The following is a 9507-nucleotide window of genomic DNA, read 5'->3' as shown; positions in this document are numbered from 1 at the left end:
TTAAATGTAATAGGGACGAGTGCCACTCACGAAAAGGACGTGATATAATGAAATAACTGGGTGAAATAGTTGCAAGCGGCAGGGTATCTTGTGGCGTATCCCGGTCAACCAGCAGGGGATGAAATGAGGGATCTCTGCCAACTCGACATAATACTTTCATGGACGTTGTAGGCGGGCATGTAGGCCAGGAGCTTGGCATGCTTACATTTTTCTACTTAAGGCATGCGACGGAAACAGCGTGAGCCGGGGAAGTCATTTCACCCAAATATCGTCATGAGATCCCACATCGTTGCTGGCATTCAATTTTCTTCGATTTAAACAGATGTCTGCCAGCCCTAATTCGACCAAAGAATATCCTTCGGTCCTGAATCAAACCTCTTTACCTTAGAATACATGCAGATCAGTAATAGTGGATGATTGCCTAATATGTTGCCCTATAAGTCTGTTCCTGTAGACCTGCAGCAGTCGGTCCGAAGGTGCCTTCAAGGAAAGTGCTATTGTGCAGAATTTAGTAAATTTACCTCAGCTATTTTTTCTGTGAAGTTCTCCCAACTGTCTATTCTGTTACACAGAACGAAAACATGCAGCCAGATCCACATCGTAATTGTTAAGGGATTTTTTGTTGACCTGTGCCTGAACACGTACATCCTGACACAATCAGAAAGACTATAATAGCGTTATCGGATGTCTTTGTCGCGCGTAGGTCAAGAATGAAGCCCTCAGGGTTCAGAAATTCTCTTATTCGGTTGATAAGGCACTGCAGCACCTGTGTGTCAACTACATCGGTATGTTAATGAAGAAACTTAAATTAGGGCAAATCAGTGCGCTCTAAAATCAGTCTGTATAATGGCATGAGTGGGGTCGGATGACCAAAATACCCCTGATCAACTTAAGATGGGAAGAAACATCCCCCAAACCCCTGAGATTTACCTGAAAAAAACCTGTTATAGAACAACAATCCAAACCATAGACTGGAAATGAAGGTGTGTAGGTCAAAACAATGTATTTCAAGACCCCATCAGTAAGTGTGCAAAATTGGGCTACTGGTCGTCCAAGCAAACGGGACGCACTGGCAAATCCGGTGGAAGGGGGTATCTAATGTATACGCCCCCCCCCACTTTATAGTGGTAAGAATTTTTAAAGATGTATTTTGAGGATTTTTTCGAGCTTCCCAATAACTCATATACGCCGTTTGATGTAAGGTTAAAGGATTAAGGTAAGGTTAAATGACGTAAGAGATGTAGATAATAATGTATCATGAACAGCGTATCCTATAGTTTCATGTGGGATCCTAGGCTTCCCCCCTCCCCTGGAATTTCCAATGTCGGCTAAGTTCTTTGCTTTAAGTCATCCCCTCCCCACATCCCGGCTCAGGGAGCATGAGACCGTTAGAATCCCAGGGTAATGGCGAAACAGTGCCCTAATGTCTAAATCGATTGGAGTGGCGCAGATGTCTGTGAGATGTGGCCGCGGGAACCCGCGCGCCAGTGGCCTCTTACTGCCAGTATGATCATGCAAGTGAAAGGTCGTGATTAAAAAAAACTGTCACTGAGGCTTTGCAAGGATAGATACTTGTGTTGTATTTACCTCCCCGCTGAAGCGTGTTTCATTTTAAAGCATAGCTATCGGCCTGACAAAAATTTGAATATTCAACATCCAAATTGCAGGGCTAATCTCACACATTAACCCTAACAATCCTCAACCCTTCACCTGTTGGAGGACTGAGGACATTTAGGGTTAAACCACAGATAGCTACTGGTCCCCTAAATACATGTGTGATACGGACGGGGACCAGTCCATCTCCACCGTTGTCCAATATTCAGCTTTGTCACCGTATCAGGCTTTTTTCCCCGCCTGACCTTGAAGTTTGTTGCTCGAATTAAAACTCAGAATGTGCCACAGAAGCATCATATAAGATCCAAAAGGGCGAAACATTTCAGTATTTCAATTTAATTTGAACGCTTCAGGCCTATAATTGGGATTGATTTTGGAGACGAACCTGAGACGGAGAAGAATCCGAGTATGGAAAAACGGCCTCAGGGTCAAAGTTGAAACTGATCTTGTCGAACACTTACTCCGGTCGGAGGGAAGGGGGGTTGGACGGACACCAGATGAACTTGTAAGCGCTAACTTGTATTCAGGGTTGCCGTCGAGAAAAATAATCACGTTTTCACTGACACTAGAAAAAATGCCAGATATGACTGGACGGGTTCATGGCTAGGTACCCTGAACATACCCTCTAATAGGGCCTTAAGTAGTGGGAGAGCATTTGGAACGAACCGCGTTACACTTGGAAACTATTACGAACTTCTTCAAGCGGCTCTCAAATTTATGTCAATGGTCTAATGAATAGGACAGAATGCATTTGCAGTATTGACGAGACTGAATCAAACAACAACAGCAGCAGTTAGCTGGGCATTGAGTAAGTGCTAGTGGAGAACATACACCCCCCATGTCGATCTTCAATGGAAAGACAGAAAGCCATACTTTAACCAAAAGGTGCACCACCGGGGACTATATGGGAATCTGGCTAGATAACTAGTGATCTCTTTTTTTTGACATGGATGGCTCGCTTTCACACTTAATGAAAGAAGAATTCTCATGGGAAAGCTCTGCTGATAATTGGACAAATTAGGCCTATAATTGCCAGAGAAATCGGCAAATCTCTGGTGTTCCTGGTTTAGTAGAGGTCTATTTTTCAACCGGCGTCGCATTTTTCAACGGGCGTCGTATTTTTCGACCGGCGTCGCATTTTCGGCGGGCGTCGCCTTTCAATGTGAATAAGCCAAATCATCAATGGTCAACCTTGGTCCAGCCGGACCTGAAGTTGTTGACTTGGATGCTTAAAGTGTGCGTACATATTTTTAATGATTATGGAAACGGCTAAATTAGCATGTATGCGTCGATTAACTGTATGTAAATAAATTAACAGCCCTTTAATGAACCCTATTAGTCGTGGAAGTTCACCTCGCTCAATTTGGTTTCTCAATTCTGTAAGCTTTTTGAGTGAAACATGTCCCCGTAATGATGATTACTAGTTGCCACAAAAATCGAACCCAGAATGGTAGGCCCATTGTTAACTCTGATTGGTATGGTATTTGCCATCTTGCAGACATGCTTCACGAATATAATTTAAAATGTAACTACTCTTGGCGAAGAAATGTCATGCACCATAACTTTAAGAAATTTTACGTTTTCTTGATTGAAAGAAGTTGTCAGCAATACAAAATCCCGCAAAGTTTTCCGAAAACACTTTTTGAACCATTAAAACCTGTCCAGAGGAAGCTAAGACTGATCTTATTTTTTCATTACAGTAGTAGAAAGGTATTTCACACATTTGAAGTTGTTAAGGCAATGGTCCGTGGATCAGGCATTCCCCCGGTGGAGGCCGTCTGGTCATGGGCTTGAGATCATTTATCTTTCTTTGTTTGGGGGGGGGCTTTGTGTTTATTACTCAACGAAATGACTTCCCAAGGTCTTGAGGACTGCATGTGGATTTGGGTTTGAAAAGTGTCACTGTTTGAAAAGGCTGTTTCGTCGTAGCTCCTGTTTCTTGACTGACCCTGGGGTTACACGTAGATGCACATGCATTTCTGTCTAATTTTCTTTTTTCTGTGACAAATGTTGCCGTACGCGTGAGAATCTCCACAACAGCTAACTTCATTCTTTATCAGACTAGTTTTCGAGTGTTTATAATGAGCTGGCGGTACCGGTGATGGACGAGATCCTGGCCTCCATAGGTCTTTCCGATCAAGTAATGAAAAATGCGACGCCCATCAATAAATGCGACGCCAGTTAAAAAATGCGACGCCGGTCGAAAAATGCGACGCCCGTCGAAAAATGTGACCAGATGGCACATATCGAACACCATACTTTGGACTTATCCACCCTTTCTTTCCGTCTCTTTTTTTTCTGAAACTTTTCACCTTTAGGTCGAGTTCGTAACAGGATCACACACCACCTCCTCGTCAGGGTTTTACAGGAACACACAGGGTTTTTGATTTTTGAACAGCCGCAAAAAAATAGCGAGATGGCTCACAAAGCCGGAGACAATAGGGAGTTTTACAAAATTAACAATAATCAGCTTTCCATAACAAAGAAATGAACCCTTCTTTTTAAGTAAAATAATTCAGCCCAGCTTTCCAAAGATTACTCTGAAAGACCGTACATGGATGTCGCCATGTTGCATGCAACAACCAGCGATAACCGGTGTACGTTCCCGGTGTTCGAGCGGCCGACTAACGAACAACAAAATAATGGAGTGGTTCGTGAACATACGAGAACAAGCTGTCCGAACTCAGCTTTAGTGTCCACTTGTGTAAGGCGAATTGTATTTTTTAAAGACAAAAATCCAAACAAAACCATGTGCAACAGTGCCGCCTTATTAATGGAAAACAGATCAGACAACATTAAAACGACCATGACCCATTATTTCACGCACTGAAGTGAAAAGTAATAGGTTGCTTCCAACTTAAAGCCGGCTCATAATTGACGCGAAAGCGAACATAAATGTGTATTTGTGACGTCAGATTAAATATTCGTGCGGCAAATTCGTGAAGGGTGAACACATTTCAATTTGAGCGAAACTTGACTGCAAATTTTATGTGTCATCAAATTCGCTTCGCTTTCGCATTCACGTGGAATGCAGCCTTTATACTTGCACGTTGCTAGCGATACATTCGCATGCCAACGAAGCAATTGGCTATTTGCTCCAAGTTCCTTCTAAGTAATAAACTGCCGTCTCGTGGCCACTAACGGACTCAATACTGACCGGATTAAACTCGAACAAATACTTCTACTTTCCAGCTCGTTAAGGCCAACATTTTTACTCAGTAGCTTATACTTTTTTAAAGCACCCTTTGAAAACAGTGAAACAAAAGTTAAAAGCGAGGTCAACTGAGACAGAAAGGTGCATTGTGAGGGTTTACGTGAAAACAAATTAATTGTGTGCTGTCATTGAAATAAAAAGTCTCAAATTCAGATTTTAGATTTAAAAAATCCATGTGTTCAACCTAAAAAATTGCCATGGGAGTTTTGCGCTCAGGAAATTAAAAAAAAACAGAAATAGGTGAGGGAAAAATCTAAAAGTTATGTGGTGTTGACCAAGCATTCCGGCGCACGGACTCCTGAAATTCGGAAGGAATCGCAGTTACCGGCTTCATATAGGACTCTTCTGGGATCTCGGGGTTCTCGGCCCACCACACTTCCTCCCTGCCCATCCATTTAACTCCAAAAAGAGTTCGAACGACCATGCAAGGGAGGAAACGAGACAAGCCCCTAAAGCCCTGGCCGCCGAGTCGGTCATACGTCTCGAACCTGTACTAAGGCGCTCACCTGGACTTCGCGGACAGTCCCAGCAGAAGAGCTTACCCCGAGGGCTAAGGTACTGTTGGTATTTGGCGGGGGTAAATTAGAGTCTCTTATAGGTACTGACTGACAGCAAGCTTTGGGAAAATAAAAGTCACCACTGGGATTCGAACCCACCGTCTGACGATCTGATAACCACGAACTTAACCATGTGGCAATTTCAGAGACTTGCTTCTGGCCGTTCATATTTACGGAGATAACAAAACCTTTCACCAAGTTATACCGCACACAATTTTGCTCTGCAAAGACTGAGTGATTACAACGCTACAATAGTGCATCATGTAGCAAAATGCACAAGGGGCCTGCCCACAAATCTCCCTGACAGCTTCTCATTGGAAAATTAAATGCGCTCATCAATATGAGAGAGTTCCTGGACTACACGTACGTACGTACGTCCGGACACGTCTGAGGGTGCACCCTTGCAAAAAAGGCCAAAATTTGTCCGCCAAGCTCATGAATAAAAGTTATAAACTCGAAATATTCTATATTAGAGAGTCCTGAGAGCCGTGAAATCGAGGAATTGGAGAAATATGGCACTGAACCTCCAACGCGGACTTTGGTCTTGCAATTATGAGCAATTTGGGTGCAGTCGGGTCCGAAAGTGGCACTATTTGGCCGTTTTTCAGAGGGATGGTTTTTCAAAATGGCCACTTTTCTGGGCAGGGACATTTTCTTCATTTTAGGGGTGGTCTGCTTCTGGTGAAAATCTCTCAAAAATTCAGTGGTCAACCCCCCCCCCGAAATTTGAAAGGAAAATGAAAGGGGACACATCGATCATCGTTTTTTTTGTGCAGCCTGGACACCTGTGAGAGTTGTGAATATTTTTTAAATATTTGTGAAGTGTGGGCACTATCGTTGCTGTCTATGGGAATTTATTTGTAGTGGTGCAGCCCTGAACCCTGACAGGTTGCACTACACCATAATATGCGCCCACGGAAAGCAGTAAAATATCAGAGCGAAAAAGCGCCGCCTGTTGACTCTCGGAGGAGGTTTGTCTCCTTTTTTCAGCGGAAATTCAAGATTATGGCCACGCCAGAAGATCACTTTTCCTTTCAATTTGATGGGTTTTATCCACGATTTGTTTTTATTCGCCTTTCCTCGAAGATACCTCCAAAGTAGTAAAACTGTTCGCCCAGCTGTCGCCGCCCGCCTCTATCCAAATATGCCCGCAATTTAGGGCTTTTGCGAAAGAAATAACCCGAACTGGAAACTGCCAGTCCCAAATTCGGGATTTATAGAAATGTTTCTGTGATCCCTCCTGATCATGGCGTGTCTTATTGTAAGAACCCGTGGGATCACAAAATAGTCATGAGCTCGCGCGCAGAAATACAACCATTTTGCGAAATGCACCCTCAATAGTATCATGCAGGCCATTTTTTCCGGGGCAAAGTGAATCGGGAACCGGACAGTTATGCTGAATAACATGTTATATTTTGTGGTGAATCTGATACGTGGTTTATTTCTTCAGATACCTTGCCCTGTGAAGCGAGCCTCTTTACAGCAACTTCCTTACGTACTTGAAAAGTGAGCACTGTTCCTGTCAGTTTTATAAGATATGTTTAATATGTTGACTTTAGCTGTCGTATATTCAGTTGTGTCAAATGTTGATGTAAATATATAGCTAAAAATATCCCTTTCTCTAACCGTATCCCAACACTCGCACTACCCTTACCCTAATGCCAACAATATCCCTCGCCCTACTGTCCCAAACCCAATCCCTAACCCTATCCCTATCTCCAACCCTATCTCTAACTCTAACCCTAACCCCTACCCTATCCCTAACCATTATCCCTAACCCTAAGCCTATCTCTAACCCTAACCCTATCAATAACCCCAACCTTATCCCTAACCATTACCCCTAACCCCATCTCAAACCTTAACCCTATCCCTAGACCTACCCCTAACCCCAACCCTAACCCTATCTCTAACCCTAACCCCATCCCTAACCCCATCCCTAACCATTATCCCTAACACTATCTCTAGCCCTACCCCTAACCCCAACCCTATCTCTAACCCCAACCCTATCCCCAACCATTATCCCTAACCCTAACCCTATCTCTAACCCTAACCCTATCAATAACCCCAACCCTATCCCTAACCATTATTCCTAACCCCATCTCTAACCCTAACCCTATCCCTAGACCTACCCCTAACCCCAACCCTAACCATATCCCTAACCCTATCCCTATCTCTAACCCCAACCCTATCCCTAACCATTATCCCTAACCCTATCTCTAACCCTAACCCTACTTTTTACCCCAACCCTAACCCTATTATCCTTAACCCTAGCCCCGACCCTTCCTATCCCTGACTGGGAAAGCGTGGCTGTTGTGCTTAAAAATGGGAATGCTCATTACCGTGAAAAAAAACAAGCATTTATGAACCCTTGGAAGATCAGAAAGCCACCCGGGGTGAGATAGGAAGCTGTATGAATTAAATACGGCACCACGTCACGAGGAGAACGGCACTTGTGATGAAGAGCATTCTAGTGGTCCTCCGCTGCAGAACTTCGGCACCGACCCGTCGTGGGGCTTGTCCTGCTATCCGTTTTGGCTCTGGGCAGGCGAGTGACCCGTCTCTGTCAGTAGCCGTTCCCTCGGGAGAACTGATTCTTCAGAGTAGTTCTGGCAGTTCGCCTCGTTCGATTAGGGACAGTAATCGCCTGGCAAGAGGTGCTTGGGGTGAACTACCTTTCGTCGAGCGGCATGGTCGCAACACTTTTCTTATCAATCCCAAGTGTGTTATATAAGGTTCGGTAGAACTTGCGCCTCGCACATTGGACTTGGTTTCTTTGACAAGTTGGATGTTGGCTGTAGAGCTGCAGGTACTTGATTGATTCGTCGTCCGAAGGCTGGTCTCGACAGCGTTGTCAACGAACGTTTTCAATCGGTTGATCAATAGATGATGACGCGCCGTTTTCGACAAGTGACATAATAATCGACTGAGCCGGTAGCGGTGCCACCGCCCATTTCGTATCAGGCTTGACGACAGGAGTTCGTTCACTGATACTATCTGGGTGTTGTGGAATGGTACCGACACCGATGTGCCCATAAATATCAACACTGTTATCAGCACAGTCATATATGAAACTGTGAAAAAAAATGGCAAGGTGGCAAACACTGCTATCTTACTCCGTCTTGGAGTGAAATATCGCCTCCGTGAACGACATAATGCAGTCGTAGCGATCAGCTGCAGTAATGGCAGTGATCAGTAGAGATTCATTCAACACCAAAGTTTCAAAATTTGCCAACGCGTTTGCAAATGAGGCAGAACCGTCCTCACCGACCAAATACATTGCACTAGTTAAGCAAATGATCGGGAGTCGAACAGGCAGACGGAGAGATCGGCCAAGGCTAGGGCCATGATCAGAACATGGGTGCCGGGCTTCCTTCTCTTGGTCCAGTAGACGCGGAGGATAAGGCAGTTACCAGGCACTCCGAGTATCACAACAAAGAGCTAATTATTAGTAGGAACATATTTATCTCTGCTGGTGAAGAATTCTTCCCCTATGAATGATTGCATGGTCTTGGGAGGACCCAACGCTTGCCGAGTTGGGTGCTTCAATGAGATCCATCGTGCGGGCCATTCAGAACTAATTATCCTAACACAGGACGACCTAACTCAACGAAACAATCTGAACCTGGTCTGTTGAATGCGTCGTTTGAGCGGGACTGTGTGTCCACTTTCTACGGTGCAACTTACATCCATACCCTATATATGACAACGCGCACGACAACGCCTCACTTCTCGCCGATTGAGAATTTTACTCAAACGAATATAGGAGATTGAAGGTAAACATACACTACAGACGCCAATAAGGGTAAACAGAATTTGATGAGTTACCTAAGCTACAGCTTGAAGTGTCAATCGCGGAGGCAATGCCTGTTTGAAAAACAACGTAGTCTTTAGGTACATCGACCAACGGCTGTTACGACCTTAATACAGCCACAAGTAATATAATGGCGTCTCAGATCGGTTGCTCCGCCAGAGCATCATGTCAAGTGCCACTTTCAGAGATGTGCGATCTAGAAATGGCCGTCGATGACATGATTGAAACGAACTTACCCAAGCGGATGACATTCATCTGTCCGAAGATAAGACAGTCTTAATTATCGGACCAATTTGGAAAAAGGTAGCTTA

The sequence above is a fragment of the Acanthaster planci genome, linkage group LG01 (assembly GCF_054643075.1).
Source record: "Acanthaster planci isolate LZ-2023a linkage group LG01, COTS_SCS, whole genome shotgun sequence".
Taxonomy (NCBI): Eukaryota; Metazoa; Echinodermata; class Asteroidea; order Valvatida; family Acanthasteridae; genus Acanthaster; species Acanthaster planci.
Note: the sequence above shows the minus strand (reverse complement) of the source record.